At 41.1% G+C, this 19,235-nt stretch overlaps 1 protein-coding gene across 1 annotated transcript in view; it reads left to right on the top strand.

Annotated features, from left to right (window-relative positions):
- Positions 1–6,929: 6,929 nt before the first annotated feature.
- SV2B (synaptic vesicle glycoprotein 2B) overlaps positions 6,930–19,235 on the top strand; it is a 79,668-nt gene continuing 67,362 nt past the window's right edge. Inside the window, exon 1 of the mRNA XM_087704344.1 lies at positions 6,930–7,157. The gene's annotated coding sequence lies outside the window, so the exon portion shown is untranslated. The remainder of the gene's footprint in view (positions 7,158–19,235) is intronic.

The raw sequence follows: 19,235 nt of genomic DNA, 5'->3' as shown, positions 1-19,235 counted from the left end.
GAGTGGTATTAGTACCTCATTTGATCTTGTTTGCATTGATTGTAATGAAAGCTGATTTTGGGCCCGTCCCACTCTCTCAGTCCAACCTACCTCATAGAGTTGTTGTTGTGGGAAAAAATAGGAGGAGGAAGAAGTATTAAGATGTGTTCACTGGCTTATCCTTAAAAATAAAGGCAGAATACAAATAAATGAATATGATTTATACACACACGCACACACAAACACATGTATAGATGTGTGTGTGTGTGTGTGTATGTATGTATGTATGAATGAATGATGTGTGTGTATATATATGTAGGTATGTATGTATGTGCGTATATATACATATACATATACATATACATACACACACACACACACACACACACTCACACACACACACACACACATATAAAGCAGTGCAACTGGAAACTGCATATACAGATCTGATTAAGGTAAATTTTGTAGGGTTGATCCAGAAATACGAATTGTATTTTGTTTTAGTTTTGCCTTTTGCTCCATTGTGTTAGGTTGTGGCTTATTATTATTATCTTGCATGATAAAACATGACTAATTTATAGGATTATTATGGTTGGTTGCACAGTCAGCTAGGTATTTAGATTGGACTTGGCATATTTATTCACCTAATGAGTCTTTCCCAAGGACTGAGGCAGGCAGATGTTCTCATTGGATGGTGTTAAAAGGTATTGTTGCAGGATATAGCACGTCCCAGGTGAAGCTGCCTTTCGCAGGTGATGGATGGTGATTTTGTCCATGTCAATGGCATTCAGTTGGTGCTTCAGATGTTTTGGGATTGCACCCAAGATGCCCGTCACTACTGGTACTATTTGGTATTCCTACCAGAGAGTTGTCTTTTGCATGCTGGTAATTACTACCCCCACCCCTCTCATTTTGGAATCCAGAGGGCAGGTTAGTGCCTCCTTTCCACAAAAGATATACATATTTGGTGACAGATTAAGGGACCTAGGAGTGGTGTGGTGGAGCTCTTGCCTCACAATCAGGAGGCTGTGAGTTCGATCCCAAGTAGAGGCAGATATTTGTCTCTCTGGGCACAATGAGAATATATCTGCTGAACAAAGCTCTACATTGGCAACAGGAAGGGCATCTGGCCAGTAAAAACTCAGCTCCATTCAGTTGCCCTGACTCCACCCCACAAGGCATTATGGGATCGTTAAACAAAGATGAGGACCCAGATTGTTGGGGGCAATATGTCGACTCTGTAAACTGCTTGGAGAGGGCTGTAAAAGCGCTATGAAGCGGTATCTAAGTCTAAGGGCTATTGCTATATTAAGGGACCAGAAAGCACAATGGAGTGCATTAAATTTATATACACAAAAAATTATTTGTGCCTCTTCCAGATTCATGGAAATACATACAGCGATTTTTAACTAAGATACGCACAAGTGACTCGAGTATTGATGTGATATGTATGGGTGTTATATTCTTGGAATATGTCAACTGCCTTACTCATGAAGAACATAACACCTCCTCTTAATCATCCTGCTGATGCTATTTTATCTTGTAAAAAAATATCCTCCCAGCCACTTTTATGGCTTGAGGGGAAGGTGGACGCCATCACAGGTTGCATTCGTTAGCACAAATATTTGAGTGCAGGCCCTTTGATTCCATTTGCAAGATATGCATTGTTGTTTTTTAAGCATTCTATTTATAGGAGCAGGGAAAATGAGGTTGCTGTGTTTGTGTTATTGGGGTCATTGTGGTGGAATGTAGCCTGGATTCCCAGCAGGGAAGAGCTGAATTCCAGAGGGCCAAGAGACAGCAAAGTTTAGAAGGCTTGGTTGGAAGGCAGGAAGAGAGTCAAAATGGTTCCTCCCTAGCAATTCTCAGATAATCTATTTAATGGTGCAAGTAAGTTGCTTTAGTTTGGCAAGATTCTGTCTATTGGTGAGGAACAATAAAGGAATCTGCTCAGAAGTAAGTCTTTTTCTCTGACAATCATGAATCTCTTTTGGTGGGATTAACACAGGATTCTTTGACAGGGTGGTCTTGTCAAAGTAAAACCAGAGGAAGCAAAATGCTCACAGGGAAAGAGAGAGAAAAGGGGTCCTCCAATCTCCGTTTCCTTAAAGATTAGCAATCAAAAGAATATTGATGCTTTTTCAATACTAACATACAGTAAATGTGTAGAAAACATCATTTGGACTTGTGCATACCATATTTTTTCGAGTATAGGATGCACCTTTCTCCCCCCCCCCCCCGCAAAAAAGAGGGTGAAAATCTGGGTGCACCTTATACATTGAATACAGCATTTTTGGTCTCCCCAAACCCCACCACCTTTGCAAAAATGAACATGCATAGACTTTGGGAGGCCTGCAAAGTGCTCCTGGGGGCTGGGGAGGGCAAAATGAGTGAAAAATGTGCTGGTTTTTGCCCATTCCCCCCCCCCCCAGCTCCCAGGAGCAGTCTACAAGCCTCCCAAAGCATATGCATGTCCTTTGTTTTTGCAAAAAACGGGCCCATTTTCATGAAAAATCGGCTGTTTTTTGCTCATTTTGGCCCCCCAGCGCCCAGGAGCACTTTGCAAGCCTCTCAAACTCTCTGCATGCCCCATTTTTCACAAAAAACAAGGCCTGCAGAGGGTTTGGGAGGCCTGCAGAGTGCAAAACCTTCTTTAAAAATTTACCTCTTCAAAATCTTGGTGCATCTTATACTCGGGTGCATCTTATAGCTTGAAAATACAGTAATTTTTAGAAGGAAAATTGATGTTAAAAATAGAAAACCTGAGGATGTAACTTGAGGTGACCATTAGAAAACCAGGTTTATTCAAAAATAAAATTAAAAGAAAAAGAAAACCAGGTTGGGAACAGTTCCTGTCAGAGAAAATCTATCTCTGGTATAGCTAAAAGTCAACAGCAACTAAATGGCAGTTTGATGTTACTGTCTTAGTCTACTGCACCAGAGGGAATCAGATGTCAATGCCTTTCCCCTCTTCTTTTCTAGACTTCTCCCTTCTCCTTTCTGTCCCTTATTTTTCCTACTATTTGCTTTTGTGTTTTATATTATAAACGAATAAAAACTAAACAATTAACAGAAAAAAAAAGATTTCTGAAAATCGGGAGGGATGATACCCTTTGAATACCTGATATGAGTGGGGAGATGGTGGCTCCTGCATAGGAGATGACGTACAAATGGCCCACCCTTGCCAGATGTTATTAGGAGTGTGCAATTCTAGAGATATTCAGGCCTTGAACCATGAAAGCTTTAGTCTCTGGTTTAATTGTGCTGTGGCTTTTATATTTTTATTTTGTGTCAACCACTCTGTGTGATGCACGTGCTGTATAAATATATGAAATAAAATTGTATAACTTCTGCATTGATTCTTGCATCACCTGCTGTGATGTGGGTAGGAAAAAATATACCATCCTAGAAAATATCCAGGCATGGGAACATCTATGCCTAGAAGAGACAAAAAAGCAGGTCTAATTTTAGCTGAGGGCAGGATAGGTAATCCTTTTTATCTGACATATTTCATTGGAGGGATTAGGGGCTCTTAACTTGTTGCCAAGATTTTTCTGATAAGGTCATTAGGAAAGAAGATAGCATTTAGGCATTTATGTGAAGCAGCCACAGAGCAGAGGTGGTATTCAGCAGGTTCTGATCAGTTCTGGAGAACCGGTAGCGGAAATTTTGAGTAATTTGGAGAACTGGTAAATACCACCTCTGACTGGCCCTGCCCCCAACTATTCTCTGCCTTCCGAGTCTCAGCTGATTGGGAGGAAATGGGGATTTTGCAATATCCTTCCCCTGAAGTGGGGAGGGAATAGAGATTTTACACTATCCTTCCCCTGCCACACCCACCAAGCCATGCCCACAGAACTGGTAGTAAAGCTTTTTGAATCCCACCACTGCCACAGAGGGTTTGGCTATAACAAGGAGGGCTGTAACTTGATGCTACTTAGGGATCTATCTATCTTAGACATGGCTGATGTGGGTGTGAGGATTAGGCAGAAGGACAATCTGGTCCACATTATCAGGTAAAAAGGAAGAATCTTCTTAGGGTGGTAATTACCACCCAATCCCATTGATTCTCCAAGCTTCTTTATTACAACTTATGAAGAAATGCATTAGCCTCTCTGCTCTCTTTTCATGACTGTCTGAATTGAAAAGCAAAACATTTGCTCCAGTAGTTTAGAAAGTAGCATTTTTTTTAGCATTTCGGCATTCATTTTCATTCTTAATGTGATTTATGCATGGCTCATTTTTTTAAAAAAAATCTAGATGCCGTTTACAATAATTACAAAAAGAATGATTAAAGAAAGATGATTGTGGTATACAAGCAAAATAAAAACAAGTAAGGGCGAGTGGTTTGTTAATGGCTAGAGAAGGCAACAGGAAAAAAGTAGATTTTTAGGAGATACAACAGACTAGAAATTAAGACTGTTGGAAGTCAAAGGAAGGAATATAAAGTTGGTTTAGTTGATCAAGACTAAAACAAAATATGCTGTTACTTCAGGCTACCCTTTATAGACTATCTGTTGACAGCAGGAGTAAAAAGATAATGTTTAATGGATTTTTTAAAGATAAGAGCTGAGGTGGCGCAGTGGGTAGAGTGCAGTACTGCAGGCCACTTCAGCTGACTGCTATCTGCAGTTCAGCGGTTCAAATCTCACCGGCTCAAGGTTGACTCAGCCTTCCATCCTTCCGAGGTGGGTAAAATGAGGACCCAGATTGTGGGGGCGATATGCTGACTCTGTAAACCGCTTAGAGAGGGCTGAAAGCCCTATGAAGCAGTATATAAATCTAACTGCTATTGCTATTGCTATTGCTATATGGAATGAAGAGATAACTGTTGGTAACTTTAGAGACCATGCCTATGAAGACCATGAAGCCACTTCTTCCTTTATTTCTTTTCTCTTTCCTTGTTGTATTTTTACTTTTCTTTTTCTTCTCTCTTTTTCTTTGCGTATTTTGCTCCTCTGTTATATTTTTTAAAGCTTAGTTTGCATTAGATTTTACGATTACAACCAAAATTCTATCTATCATCCATCCATCTATCTATCTATCCATCTATCTATTTATCTATCTATCTATCTATCTATCTATCTATCTATCTATCTATCTATCATCTATCTATCTATCTATCTATCTATCTATCTATCTATCTATCTATCTATCTATCTATCTATCTATCTATCTCTAGATGAAGAGACATCTGAAAAGAACTACTAATATTTTAATTCATTCAAAGACTTTGTAAATAATTAACTGTCCATAAATGAGACTGGAAAATTCTTATTGCAGTTTCCAAAATTTCCTGCTTATCTCACAACTAGTATTAAACACAAATTTTTGAATTCTGCATAGCTCATGCTTTCTTGGTCTTGAATAGATATGTAGGGCTCAATCCCATTATAGGTAACTGACTTATGCCCACAATTGAGTCCAAAATTTATGTTGCTAAATGAGATGATTGTTAAGCAAAATTTGCCCCATTTTATGACTTTTTCTTGCTGAAGTTTGGCCAAAGGTTGGTGAACCTTTTTGACACCGCGTGCCAAAACGGGAGCATGTGCATGGGGAGGGGAATGCCAGAAAACAGAAGAGCAGTTTCCCAGTGTGCACGAGCTTTTAATTTCTGGTCATGCATGCGCACCGGTCACCTGGTCTTTCAGTTTCTGGTGCATATGCATGCGTGCATGCATGAAGGCCAGGGTACATGTGCATGCCGGAAACCAAGTTTTCCAGTGCGCACATGCGTGCCAGGGAGCTGCTCTTCCGGTTTCTGCCACTTCTGCATGCACAAAGACCAGCTGGAAGAGCAATGGGTGACGGCTGGCCTGCCCGGAGAGATGGTTCTATGTGTCACTTCCAGCACATGTGTCATAGGTTCGCCATCACGGACATATGATATTAAGTTCCCATTTTTGGGAGTTACATTTTTCCAACATTTGCTAGACATATTTTTAAACCTTTCAGCTAACCCAGCAGGTGGTGAGTGCCATCTATAGAACATTTTATATACATTTTCTAGATAAGGAGTTGCCATTGTCAATTTATAGTTCTTTTCTCATAAGTTTTGCCGTTTCTCTCATTCTATATTATAACCAAAGGTTTTTTGTTTTTTTACCCACTGTGTCATAGTGACTTTTACTTGTTCATCCTTCCATTTTCCAGTTTAGGTTATATATATACACATACATACATACTTCAGCTGATAAGGAGGAGAGCCTGTGGCTTAATGGCTAAGACATATGCCTACCATGTAATATAGCACAGGCTCGAATCCCAGTAAGGGTATGGCTAGCTGATGAGAGCTAAATAGCTTGAAATAGATCTATACTAGTCTCCCTTTATTTATTTATCAGCAAAAATACAACATACATACATACATACATACATACATACATACATACATACAATGTTCTTAATTATTTTTTCATCGGAGTTCAACAATATCTGATCAAAACTGCTTGTCCTTTATAAAAGCCATACTTTAAAGAAAAAAATAGGCATAATATCAGAGAAAAGAGAGCAGTCACACCCCTTTCCACTCTATCCCTCAGCTTTGTCTTCATAAGCTTGGCGAGTTGACATATTTCCCCATTCTCGGACAATAAAACATTCCGCAGGAGTATTTCCCCGCTTTGCACTAGCCCCCCCCCCCAAGACTAATAACAAGAGACCCAGAATGGCTGAGGCGTTAAAAGCACCTTCATTTTTTAAATACAGGCTATTGTCTCTCCCGGCCATCCTCCCACGCTGAGCGCACCATCAATTTCCCCCATGAAGTTCAAGGCTGCACATCTGCTGTAATTCCCTGCCCGTTCCCTCTCTCATCCGATCTCTGCCAGCAGTCTCTTTGTCACCCCTCCTCCTCCCCACCCACAATCAGCTGAGTGGGTGGCGTGGGAGTGGATCCGACAAAGGGGGGGGGGGAAATCTCCCTTTTGCTCTCCAGTGAGTGGCTGGACTTCCTCCCTCTCTCTTCCCCCTCGCCTTACCTGGTCGCGCGCATCCTCAGTGGGTTCATCTCCTCTCCGAGAGATTTACTCCTCCTTAATCTCCCCCCCCCCTCCCTCCATCCATCCACCCCCGGCTGCTCCATCTGAACAGCCGGCGACAGAAGGAGAAACAACCGAGGAACAAATGAACGGACGGGTTGGCTGTCGGGCAAGAGGAGGCATTTGCTACTTTGGGTAAGAAATGTTTCTTTTTGGGGGGCGGGGGAGCTGTATTATTATTATTTTCTTCCTTTTGATGCACGAGCGCATCAGGGGTAGCAGGGACTGGGGGAAAAATGTGCTGAGGTAGCAGGGTGGAGCGGCTACGAGAGATTTTGCCAAGTCTCTAAAGCTCACCAGGAAACGGTTTGGATAGCAAAGAAAGAAAGCAAAATACATCGGGGCTTTAAAAGCTGGTATCTGGTCAAAGGAGGCAGTTTGGACCACAGTTGTAAAACGGCCCCAAATGTATGTGGGGGTTTTTTTGGAAGCAGATGGGTGTGTTATTTGCTGCTTCTCTGCTACTCGCTAAGGGCTGCTGCACAATGCGCTGAGATGCCAGCGCCAGGCTCTTAAACTACGGTGCTGCAATTTGGTGCATTTTTGTTTAGCAGCTCAGTGTGGTGGAGTTTCGTGAATGCCTTGGAGAAAGCTCACCTGTTAATCTCGGTGACAAAAAGCCACCGCGTGTTTTTCTCCGTCTTTTAAAGAAAAATAAACTTTCGGCTGCGGCAGCTTCATTCGTATTTAGGGGGGGGGGGATTTAATCCGTGCAGTTTACGTGGAAAACAGAAGTCTTAGGGAAGCAGGAAGTCAATCATGGCCATCCATCTCGGGAAACGTCCAACAAACTGAATGCCATTAAGCTTTAGATTAAAACGTCCAATTGACAAGTTTTATTGGTGGGGGTGGAGGATGGGGTTGGGAGAATATCATGCCTAGAAACTTAAAATGAATGTTTTAAAATTGTGTTGCACAAGAATTTGATTGGTGTGTTTTTTAAAACCAGAAAGAACGTGAAAGTGAATGTTAGATCTGTCCTGAGATGGCAGGATCTCCCTGAGTGAAGGCAGAAAAGATCTAAACTCAATAAAGACACCGTAATCCTTCATGCCAACTCTGGAAACCCCAGTTGGTAGATAGTAGATCATGAGTAATCCTTCCAGAAAGACTTTTGCTCTGGGTCAAATCCAAATGAAGGCAAGTTATAAACCCATACTCACTCAAGAATCCATTTTAGTATGAGAGTTGATAAAGAGTCAGCTTTTTAAATTCTGTCATGGAGAATTAAATTAAAAAGAAAAAGTAACTAGAAAGAGACTGATTCCCGTGATCATCTCAAGCCAAGTTCACTGTCTTCCTTCCTCTATTTCCTCCCTTTCTTTCTTTCTTTCTTTCTTTCTTTCTTTCTTTCTTTCTATCTATCTATCTATCTATCTATCTATCTATCTCTTTCTTTTCTCTTTCTCCCTTTCTCTCTTTTTTCTTTCTTTCCTCTTTCTCCCTTTCTCCTTTCTTTCTCTTCCCTCTCTCTCCCTTTTTCCATTCTTTTTCTTTCTCCCCCCCCCTCTCTTTCTTTCTTCACATTTTCACTGCTGATTGTTGAACCTAGTGGGGAAAATTTGTACTAGGTTTTCCGGAGACTCAGATACAGCACTTACAGGCTTATACGCCTTCATTTAAAATGGACTCCTTTCTATTAAGCTGCTGGATGTTGCTGATTCTTGCAGTGGTTGTTTCAAACAAGGGTCTGCAAAACAGACTTGGTAACTCTGTTGGGGAAAAAAATAAAATAAAAAAGGGGTGAGAGGGAAAGTGAAAGAGAAAAGATTGTGGGCCATTATTTTACTGTGAATCAGATGGAAATGGTTACAAGAGATTTTTAAAAAAACATACGTAAAAGGAAACCTACAAAATGTGGGGTCCATAAAATGATGATTATATATTTGGCCTGCAAAGAATGTATAGACAAAATTGCTTCTTTTTATGAAACTTCTTTTAAGCATCTTTCTTGCCAATTTACAAATGAGGCTTTATTAATTCCCCCAGACCATAAACATTACTTATCTATGCCATGAAAACACCTGCCAGCATACCAGTATAGAAAATGCAGCGTTTCCCTTTTTAAAAAGTTTGTTGTTGAGGTAATTGTTGTTATTATTATTGTTACTTCGTTGACCAACACCAGCAAAGTCTGAGATTGTGGCTAATAGTTGACTCACTTACAAATGTAACAAAAATGGTTAAATTATTAAAGTGGAATCTGCTTCTGTTGAAAAGCCATCAGTAAGCAAGTATGGATTATTTGAATTATTTATTCAAAACTATAGTTGGAATGTCTATTTATGGGAACATCTTTCTGGTGGGATCTCTCGATTGAGTGGAAGATACAGTGTGCATGGTGGAGAGAAAATGTCTAATTGAAGTATTTCAGAGACCATTGGAGGGAATCCCCTCTCCTTGGATTTTTATGTTGAACTGGTCTCATGAGGTTGGCTAAAAGAGGTTGTCCTTTTTACAGTTCTTTCAAAGGAGATGGACTTTTTGGAGAAATTCCCTGGGATGATGTGGTGTTCTTCCACAGGCTTAGTGAGAGAGTAGTTGAAGGCTATCTATGAATGGCTTGCTTTTTTAAAATTATTCTCTTTTTGGGGTCCAATAGAAAGCATTCAGAAGGGGCATCTGCTATGGGGCATCTGAAACTTCTTTGCCATTAAGCCTCCATAGCCTTAATTGCCATCCTTCCCTCCCACCTTCCCTCCCTCCTTTCATTCCTCCCTCTTCTCTCTCTCTCTCCCTCTCTCTTTCCCTCCCTCTTTCTCTTCCCACTCTCTTATCTATTTGTCCATCTCTATCTATCTATCTATCTATCTATCTATCTATCTATCTATCTATCTATCTATCTATCTATCTATCATCTATCTATTCTATCTATCTATTCTATCTATCTATCTATCTTCTATCATCTCTCTCTCTCTCTCTCTACCTACCTGCCTACCTACCACCTACCAACCTATCATCCATCTATCTATCCATCCATCCATCCATCCATCCATCCATCCATCCATCCATCCATCTATCTATCTATCTATCTATCTATCTATCTATCTATCTATCTATCTATCTATCTATCCATTTACCAAGCTACCTGGAACCACCTGAAGACACCTGGATTTTTAGTGGCCACCTCTAAATCAGGTGGAGAAGAATTTCAAAAACACTTTGATATCCATCTTGAATATCATAATTTACTTCTGCTTTCTGGGTATTCGTTCTATTGGTTTTGTACATCTCTTTTTTAGTCTTTGGTGGGTGCAACGTTACACCATCAAACATCTTCCTGCAGAGGAAAAGTTGGTGGACTCCTTGCTCCTCAGAACTTGGTAGTTTGCTTGCAGATGCTTGATTAGCTGACTAGGTAACATCATCAGCGTAAAGTTTGGGGCATGCGAAGAAATCAACTGGAAAATAATTGTTATATTATGCAAAACTCTTTTGTTGAGCAGGTAGGAGAATAAATAGGGAAGCCAGATGTCAGGGAAAACTTGTCTGTTCTTAATAGCTGTGTAGGAGCCTGAATTCCATTTGTGTAGTTTTAATTACTCCTACTGAAATTCTGTTTCTTGACCCAATTAACAAAGAAAGCTCTAAGAGCTGTTCCTTTTCCCACAAAGGGTTATTAACATTTAGAATGCAGTGAATCTTGTTTCCAAACAAACTTCACAATGAAATATACAAGCTTTGTTGAACCAGAAGAGCATTTTTTTTACATAATTTTGTGAAATTCAGCATCAAATCACATATTTGTATCTTTAGACAATTATAATCTTAAAAATAAGCTTGAGGGAATCATTACAAACTTTCGGGGCTGATCTTTTGAATGCTAGGAAGACAAACCCTGTTGTTTGCAATGTAATAATTTAACTCTAACAATATATTTGCATTTTAATTCAGGAGCTTCAGCAACTGGAGAGAGTTTCATACTGGGTGATTTAGAATACATCTGTGCTGTACCAGTATTTCATTACACGAGGCAGGGCGACTCGACATGCAAGGATCTAAAAGGATTAATCCGGTTCTCTGGAGTACATTCAAAAAGATCTAAAGCAGTGATGGTGAACCTTTTTGGCACCAAGTGTCTGAACTGGAACGTGTGCGCAAGGGCACATACATGTGTGCTGGAGGCCCGGATACTCAAAATTCAGCTGACCAGTGCATGTATGCGCATTGGAAATACAAAGACCAGATGGGCGGTGCATGCATGCACACACTGGCTAGCTGGTCTTCAGGTTTGTGGGGCTCTGGCGTGAGCGAAGGCCAGCTGGCCGGTGCACATGCATGCACCGAAAACCTGAAGACCAGGTGGTGAGCATGCCCACAGAGAGGGCTCATGCATGCCACCTCTGGCACGCATTCAATAGGTTCACCATCACGGATCTAGAGGGTTTCAAGGCTAGAGACAGCCATATTCCAAAGGTGATTGTACAATTTTAGTTTGCAGTTATCTTGAGTTTCTAGGCAAAAGGCAGATGAGAAATCTAACAAAGAATAGAATAGAACAGAACAGTTATTGTCACTTCGAATGTACGCTAATTGGCATACGAGGTGGCGCAATGGTTAGAGTGCAGTACTGCAGCCACTTCAGCTGACTGCTAGCTGCAGTTTGGTGGTTCAAATCTCACCGGCTCAAGGTTGACTCAGCCTTCCATCCTTCCGAGGTGGGTAAAATGAGGACCCAGACTGTGGAGGCAATGTGCTGACTCTGTAAACCACTTAGAGAGGGCTGAAAGCCCTATGAAGCAGTAGATAAGTCGAACTGCTATTGCTATTGTTATACATTAGAAATGAAACTTTGTTGCATACAACTCTTAAAGGGTCACCACCTCCAATTTTACACTACATAAACATGACAAGATAAATAAATACAAAATTATGTATATGCCCACATATATTATATGACACAGAGAAACTACGCAGTCTAGTTCGGAGGTATACATGTTTATGGCGAGAAAAATGAATCTTGTGAGTTTACCAGATAGATGGCCTAGGGAACAAAACTGTTAACAGAATCTGGTAGTCTTGTTAGAAAGGAATCTCCCAAATCTATTGTCTCTGCAGGAGTGCCTCTGAGCATATGCAGAATTCTAGGTTTGGCCAATTGCTAGAACTCTAGAATTTGGTCTCCAGAACTCTAGGATTTGGCCAAGGGGTTCTCAGGCGATGGGGCTAAACCTCTGTTTTTTTCCTTCCGGTGAATTGAATTTTAGGATTGGAATCCTTCAGGGCTCCAATATAACCTCGCCAAGGTGATGTGTCTTTGCAGTCAAATGCCTTTTTATCAGCCTGTTATTTTACTTCCTTCTCAAGGTGAGACTAGAAAGACAAATTAAAAATTCTCATTCTCTTTAGATCGGCAGAGAGCAGCTGGTCAGGAAAGCTGCCTCATTAAAGCTTGATCAGCCTGGCAGGAACATTGCCTGCCCGCATCAGGGCGATGTTGGGGGAGAATGAAGAATGACTAGATCCTTTGCTTTCTCACTGGCTGTTTAATATTTCAGCTTACTCCTCAGTCTTTTCTGTCTTCTTGAAATGAAGGTCCTTTTTTGGATGGCTCAAGATGGCCCTGGTCTCCCCTTTCCTCTTTTTCTTACCTGCCTCAGCTACGAAGTTGTATTGCTCTCCCTGGCCTGGTTTGCATTTAACTATCCCCCGATTGAATAAACCACCTTTGAGAAGGCTCAGCCTTTGCACTAAGGCCTAATCCACACAGCCCAATGGGACCTGGGACCCTGCTGGGAAACTGGAAGGAGGGATCAAGAGAGGGCCTAGCTTGGAATCCTTGCACAGCTGCAAAGGGCATAAGTTTGATCTCCTCCAAGATCCATGAAGCCTCATCTCAGCATTCCTTAAGGGAAGGCAAGAAGTCTGGGGAGATTCTTGTAAATAGATGGTGGACAATAAAGATACTGAACTTGCTATTCATGAGAGGCTCTGGTTGCTTGCATCTTTCAGACACCAAAACCCAAACCAAGGGTCGGCAACCTTAAACACTCAAAGAGCCACAAAGGTCCTAACCGGAAGCACCCCATTCAATTCTGGAGCCGATCGGAAGTCTGGTTCCCCCACCATAGAGTCTCCTCTTAGCGCTAGTCCCTTTCCCTCTACCTGTACAAACTGAAAGCCCTATCAATTGTGGAGCTGACTGGTGACAGGAAGCCACGGCAGAGGGATGAAAGAGCCACATGCAGCTCCAGAGCCATGGGTTGCTGACCCCTGCCCCAAACTCACCTGGCTTTGCCAAGGCAGCATTGCAACCTCCTCTGTTTCTGTTTGTGAAGAATGACTTGGTTGGGCTGTGCCCCAGTGACCTTCAGAGATGACCTTGTCTGGGGAGAAAAAAAATGCTGATCTCCCTTTGGCACATACGGCTGAGTCTCCACTGCTGCTCCTCCTTAACCATGAATCATGTTTATGGCTGTTTGATTGTTTTATGAGGAAAAGGAGGCAATGCTGTTAGGGTATGCAGACTCTAAATTCAGTCCTTGGAGAAGAGAGGGACAATGACAAGTCAGTTTTTACCTGGCCCTGGCTGGCTAAGCTTGTTCTCCAGAAAAGAATTACCTTAGAGGATCCAGTGCCAAGAGCAAGGTAATATACTTCCTTAGGCATTTTTTAAAAAAACTCTCCCCTAACAGCTCTTGTTTTAAGTCTCCTTTGTTCTTCGGAGGGAAGTGGTGGCTCAGTGGCTAAGATGCTGAGCTTGTCGATCAGAAAGGTCAGCAGTTTGGCTGTTCAAATCCCTAGCGCCCCATAACAGAGTGAGCTCCCGTGACTTGTCCCAGCTTCTGCCAACCTAGCAGTTCGAAAGTATGTAAGAAATGCAAGTAGAAAAAATAGGGACCACCATTGGTGGGAAAGTAACAGAATTCTGTGCGCCTTCAGCATTGAGTCATGCTGGGCCACATGACCACAGAGACATCTTCGGACAGCGCTGGCTCTTCAGCTTTGAAATGAAGATGAGCACTGCTCCCTAGAGTCAGGAATGACTAGCACATATGTGTGAGGGGAACCTTTACTTTTAACTTGGTCTTTGGATTCCAGTCTCCAAGATCCCTTTGCCTTTCCAGAAAGGCTAAGTGCTGGAATCCATCACTGGGGGATTAATCTATTTGTTAAGTATGGCAAATAACAGGGTCCCCACTGCAAGAATTGCAGAATGGAAGGGAATTTAAATCGCCTCTGGGAACAGCCGTCTGCTTGTCTTGGCTCACCTTTCTAAAATAGCTTTTAAAATAATGACTAAAAAGAAAAGAAAAAGAAAAAAAGAGCAAAACACAAGATGGATTATAATAGAAATGCATACATTGTCAAAGAAAAGAGACACGCACCGGGGAAAAAAAACAAGTGGGAAAAATACAACAAAGAATATTGTGTATCATTTTAAGACATGAATAGAATAGAATAGAATAGAATTCTTTATTGGCCAAGTGTGATTGGACACACAAGGAATTTGTCTTTGGTGCAGATGCTTTCAGTGTACATAAAGAAAAATATAGAATACATTCATCAAGAATCATAAGATACAACACTTAGTGATAGTCAAGATAAGCAATCAAATTACACTAGGAAACAAATAAAACAATATAAATTGAAAGATATAAGCAACATGGTTATAGTCATAAGTGGGAAGAGAAAGGTACTAATCAGGAAGAGAAGAATAATAGTAATACAGTTTTAGTAAATTATTTGACAGTATTGTGGGGATTAGTTGTTTAGCAGAGTGATGGCATTTGGGGAAAAACTGTCCTTATGTCTAGTTGTTCTGGCGTGCAGTGCTCTATAGCATACGTTTGAGGGCAGGAGTTGAAACAATTTATGTCCAGGATGTGAAGGGTCTGTAGATATTTTCACAGTCCTTTTTAGATCTAATGCAAATATACAGATTGTTCTCAATAATTGAGGCCAAAATGTCAATTGCTAAACAAGATGGTTAAGTGTCACAGTTTACAACCTTTTTGTCACAGTTATTAAATGAATCATTGCAGTTGTAAAGCAAATCTGGCTTCCGCATTGCCTTTTCAGGTTAGCACCTGACTGGGAAGGTTACAATTGGTGATTACATGACTTCGGGACATGGAATTATCAAAACTACATACTGGTTACCAAGCATTTTGTGATCATGTGACCACAGGAATGCTGCAACAGTTGTGTGAAAAAACAAATGGTTGTAAGTTGAGAACTACCTATAGTATGTGTCTGTGCTCAATGCATTTCTATAATTATCCTATTTTTTTAACCATACGTCATTTTACTTGGCCATACAAACCCTATGTCTGCATGTAATCTGTTACTAGGTAGGCAAGTACAATCATTCATTTAATAACCATTCAAATGGCACAGTGGTTAGAGTGCAGGACTGCAGGCTACTTCGGCTGATCACCGGCTGCCAGCAGTTTGGCAGTTTTGACTCAGCCTTCCATCCTTCTGAAGTGGGTAAAACGAGGGCCCAGATTGTTGGGGGCCATAAGCTGACTATATAAACCACCAAGAGAGAGCTGTAAAGCACTGTGAAGTGGTATATAAGTCTAAGCGCTGTTGCTATTGCTATTTTTCACACTTACGAACATTGCAGCATTCCCATGGTCATGAGAACAATAGTCAGATGCTTGGCAATGGACTCATATTTATGATGGTTGCAGTGTCCCGGGGTTACGTGACCCTCTTTGGTGACCTTCTGACAAGCAAAATCAACGAGAAAACCAGATTCACTTAACAACCGTGTTACTCACTTAACAATTGCAGCGATTCACTTAGCCACTGGGGCAAGAAAAGTTATAAAAGGGACAAAACTCACAACAGCTGTCTTGCTTAACAATACACATTTTGGGTTCAATTGTAGTGGTAAGTTGAGGATTACCTGTAATTGGGTCTTCATCCATTGAGTGATTCTGTTCACCTTTCAGGAAGCTTGAAGCACTGCGTGTTTTCCTGGGCATGGACAAAAGAGAGTAACTGAGCCCACACTATTGGTATGGTGTCTTTGTCAACTGCTTGGTGTTTTAGTTGGTTGTGGGTTGTACTTAGAATAGAATAGAATAACAGAGTTGGAAGGGACCTTGGAGGTCTTCTAGTCCAGTGTTTTTCAACCTTTTTTGTGCAAAGGCACACTTTTTTCATGAAAAAAATCACGAGGCACACCACCATTAGAAAATGTTAAAAAAAATTAACTCTGTGCCTATATTGACTATATATAAAGTGTTTTTCCCACGGCACACCTTACACTATGTCACGGCACACTAGTGTGCCACGGCACAGTGGTTGAAAAACACTGTTCTAGTCCAACCCCCTGCTTAGGCAGGAAACCCTATACCATTCCAAACAAATGGCTATCCAATCTCTTCTTAAAAACTTCCAGTGTTGGAGCATTCACAACTTCTAAAGGCACGTTGTCCTACTGATTAATTGTTCTAACTGTCAGATTTATTTTCCACATTGTACTTTATATATATATATATATATATATATATATATATATGTATATGTATATGTATATGTATATGTATATGTATATGTATATGTATATGTATATGTATATGTATATGTATATGTATATGTATATGTATATGTATATGTATATGTATATGTATATGTATATGTATATGTATATGTATATGTATATGTATATGTGTATATATATATATATATATATATATATATATATATATATATATATATATATATATATATATATATATATATATATATATATATATATATATATATATATATATATATATATATATATATCTCAACCACCCAGAGCTGTGTTTGTGAGATGGGCAATCCTGGGATGGAAACAAATCTTAAGACAACAAGCCACACGGAACCGCATTAACCAGTGGCCTAAACCAGCATAAACTCTTAGGCAAATGTCTCTATGGATCATGATCTGGATCAGTGTCAGTGGTGGGATTCATTTTTTTTACTACTGGTTCTGTGGGCATGGCTTGGTGGGCATGGCTTTGTGGGCGTGGCAGGGGAAGGATACTGCAAAATCCCCATTCCTCCCCCCACTCCTGGGGAAAGGATACTGCAAAATCCCCATTCCCTTCCCACTCCTGGGGGAAGGATACTGCAACATCCCCATTCCCTCCCCACTCCTGGGGAAGGATACTGCAAAATCCTCCTTCCCTCCCCACCTCACTAACCTGCTTTCCAGATCCATTCTCTTGTTCAGGGCAACAAAAAGATCAGCTGGGAGGCAGCAGGGGCAACCTATTTGCTGGTTCTCTGAACTACTCAAACTTTCCGCTACTGGTTCTCCAGAACTGATCAGAACTGGCTGAATACCACCTCTGATTGGTTTGTTGTATGAACACAACTTCTAGGGAATTGGCTGTTGAATGGCCAATGGGAAAAGGCAAGGCCTGGTGGATCTGGCCTCTTGAGGGCACGTATAGCGTCCTTGTCCATTCTCTGCCCTAGCTTCCCTTCCCCCTTTGCTTCAAGGGAATAGAGATTCCAGTTGCAGAAATCATTTACTGTACTGCTGTTTCCTGTTCCAGAATTCCATTTTTAAAAAGCGCTATCGATTGGCTTCTTGTATTGCAGTGAGTTAAGTTTTGGTGTGCTCTGCAGGCATCCAGCATAGATTACTGTCAGAAGTAGGAATTGCTGTAACTCTACCGCATATTAAAAAATATTCTACACTACTATTTATCAGACAGCAAGTCAACATCTTTTTTAAAAAAAAACCCTAAGAAATCAGGCTGCCAGTCTTCTATTTATCTTCTCTCATTAATCATTGAAATTATATGGTGCTTGGCCTCCATCAGTGTTTCCAGCTGTTGATACCATGAAATGTGTAAACTCCCTTAGTTTTATTTTCAATACCTGCTGGCTGATAATGGCTACGTTGATTTAAATGTCTGCAGATCCCAAACAGAACGGTTCAGTGACAATTAATGTTACTTGCTAATTGATGTAACCGGTTTTTGTATTTTCTGCTTTAATTCTGAGGTTTGCTGAACTTGATTAAAGTAGCTCAGTTGTACTTTTTGTATCCTGTACTTCTTTACCATTCCAGTTGTTACAGCTTTTTAGATTTCACTTTTATTTTATTGTATTTACATAGCATTTTATATCAATGGTAGTGTCAACTCTGAAGCTGGCCTGACTAAAGGCTTCAGTGTTGGAGGATAGGGAGGGGGGAATAGAGATAGTTGGGGGTTTGTAGCCAAAACAATTCCCAGTTGCAATGGATGACTGTGAAAGTTAGACCTTGAGGAAGGTTGAGCACCAAAGAATGGAGGCCTTTGAACTCTGGTGCTGGAGAAGACTCCTGCGAGTCCCTTGGACTGCAAGGCGATCAAATCGATCAGTCCTAGAGGAGATCAACCCTGACTGCTCTTTAGAAGGCCAGATCCTGAAGAGGAAACTCAAATACTTTGACCACCTAATGAGAAGGAAGGACTCCCTGGAGAAGAGCCTCACACTGGGACAGATTGAGGGCAAAAGAAGAAGGGACAGCAGAGAATGAAGTGGCTGGATCAGGAGTGGGTTCTGGCAGGCACTACTGCTGGTTCGCTCGTGGGTTGCGCTTTGTGCACACTGGCTTCATGTGCACTGCGCATGCATACACAATGCAATAAAATTGTTCTGAGCATGAGTAGAAGCGGAAAACAAAATGGTGACACCTGGAGAACCAGTTTGGGAGTGTGGCAGGCCTGAGTCACTGCCAGTTCCAGTGACCCAGGCTGCCAAACCACTACCAGTTCAGCTGAACTGGTTCGAACTAGTAGGAACCCACCACTGGGCTGGATGGAGTCACTGAAGCAGTAGTTGTGAGCTTGAATGGACTCCAGAGGATGGTAGAGGACAGGAAGGCCTGGAGGAACGTTGTCCATGGGGTTGTGATGGGTCGGACATGACTTCGCAACTAACAACTACAGCCAATACAAAATAGTTTCCCCTGGGAACCAAGGACATTCCCACAGATGGCTGAAGAGAGGAAGAGTGAAGTTACCGAGCAACTGGACAGCTCCTTGATTGGACCATGTGACTGATTGTTTGGAGAAAAGGGGAAAAACTTTTACTTTTAATTAGGTGAAAACTACAGGAATCTTTAGAATCGGTTTTCACCAGATCGGTGCCAATATGAAATATCCAGTAAAGCTATTCTTTGAGAAATCTACCTGCCTCAGAGTTCTGTTTGCTATGGGTGTATTAATTGTAACCCTGACAGATAGTCCTGTTTTTATTGTTTTTCCTGAT

This window comes from Thamnophis sirtalis, unplaced genomic scaffold (genome assembly GCF_051295495.1).
Source record: "Thamnophis sirtalis isolate CommonGarterSnake01/CBP01778 unplaced genomic scaffold, rThaSir2_p1.2 scaffold_2, whole genome shotgun sequence".
Lineage (NCBI taxonomy): Eukaryota > Metazoa > Chordata > Lepidosauria > Squamata > Natricidae > Thamnophis > Thamnophis sirtalis.
Note: the sequence above shows the minus strand (reverse complement) of the source record. Positions and strands in the feature narration are given on the sequence as shown.